Source organism: Pseudorasbora parva, chromosome 12 (assembly GCF_024679245.1).
Source record: "Pseudorasbora parva isolate DD20220531a chromosome 12, ASM2467924v1, whole genome shotgun sequence".
In the NCBI taxonomy this organism is placed as follows: domain Eukaryota; kingdom Metazoa; phylum Chordata; class Actinopteri; order Cypriniformes; family Gobionidae; genus Pseudorasbora; species Pseudorasbora parva.
The window spans coordinates 9,472,227-9,474,121 of NC_090183.1; positions in this window are offsets into that span (position 1 = coordinate 9,472,227).

Genomic DNA, 1,895 nt, shown 5'->3' on the forward strand with positions numbered 1-1,895 from the left:
TTGTTTTCAATGACAATTTTAATTTGTGATGCCAAATTTTAAAGTCACCATTCTGGCTCCATAAACATCTAGGACGCTTAATCAAACGACAAATATTAGATTTGCTACACTCTAAAAAATGCTGGGTTAAAAACAACCCAAGTTGGGTTGAAAATGCACTAACCCAACAATTGGGTTGATTTTACCCAACGGTTGAGTTGTTTTAACCCAGTGGTTGGGTTAAATGTTGCTTAAGACAACCCAATGGCTGGGTTACAACAACTCAGCCATTGGGTTAAAACAACCCAATTGTTGGGTTAGTGCATTTTCAACCCAACTTGGGTTGTTTTTAACCCAGCATTTTTTAGAGTGTAATGTTTTAACTAGCCTGATTGGAAATGTTCTTCAAACAAGCACAGTCCAATAAATACCACTAGATGGCGACCTTCACCAAGAAACATTTCATGATGATGCTGATCGTTGAATTGGTAACTTTTTAATAAATGGGTCTCCTGAACATAGATTTAGGGCTAAACTGTTTTGAGTAGGTATACGCATGATGGATATTTTATTTTTTATTTTTATTAAAGAACGTGATATAGTCAAAATACATAGCCCTAAAGGGACGGAGATGAAACATTCCTGTTATTTTCTTAATGGTTAAAATATTAAACTCAAACCTTTTATGTTATTTTAATTACTTTGTCTCACATAAACAATCCATTGTGTTTGATTAAACTATAGAAAACAGTTATGATATTATCAAATTTAAGCAAACGTTAGCTCTTCTATCATGTTAGGTTCCATCCTGTCATGAGTTGAATTCTGTTTTATTTCCATCCGGTTAGAATGTCCTTTTTAACCTCCGTGGAGCCCCTGTCCACATACAAGGACATTATATTTTAGTGAATTGCTCTAACATCATAGGCAACATGTCACAGTTTTGATGTCCTGTAAAGAGCACATATTCACAGCTTTTCGGAGATACCATTTGTTTTGAGGTTTTTTCAGGACAACAACTTTGAAAAATGACTGAATGATCACACTTAGCACTCTTATGGAAATATGATAATATTTTGTAATTATCATTTAAATCTAATTTTCAAATTGACTGTTATAAATCAACATCTCAGGAAAATGTTATGGTTTCTAATCAAAATATGACTTTCTGCAAAACGGCATAGATTTCACACGTCCTCAATAGACACCTGGACTTCAAGAATGGGTTTATCAGGCATTTTGGGATTCACAACAAGTGACTAGGGAAATAAATTACATATCAATGTTCCTATAAAATACTAGATATTATTATGAAAATGTTGCCAACTATTACTCCCATTATTACACTTGCATGTTGGTCCAAGAACACATTAATATGCAAATTAGAGACAGTGTATACATTTCATTGAATGGGAAAACTCATGTATGGCCATTTTTATCCAGCCTATTGCATAAAGTAAAATTGTAAATCAATTAATTCCATTATATCTCTCATAGTTGAGAATATTTAAACAAAATTTGGTTAAAAAAATCCTGAAACCTTAAAGTTGGTTTGGTGATTGAAAATAAATTCCATGTTTTTATGTCATTTCATCTCTTTTTATTTCTTCAACAACTGAGAGCCGATGTCCACTTATGAGGACATAGAATAACATATGAATAAAATATAATTTTCCAAAATGTTTTTCCCATTTGTTTTTATGCTCTAGTCTAAACAATGTAATGACATGAAGAAGAAAAAGGAAAAAATTATCTGGGTCTTAGGAGGTTAACATTAGGCTACTTGTTATGTAAATAACAAGGTGTTGATGAATTGTGCCTGAACATATTTCTGGATGTGTATTATTATATAGCATAAAATAAAAGCCCAATTGTCAATTCAGATTACAATGTATCTTGTTCTCGGTCCTGTGGAT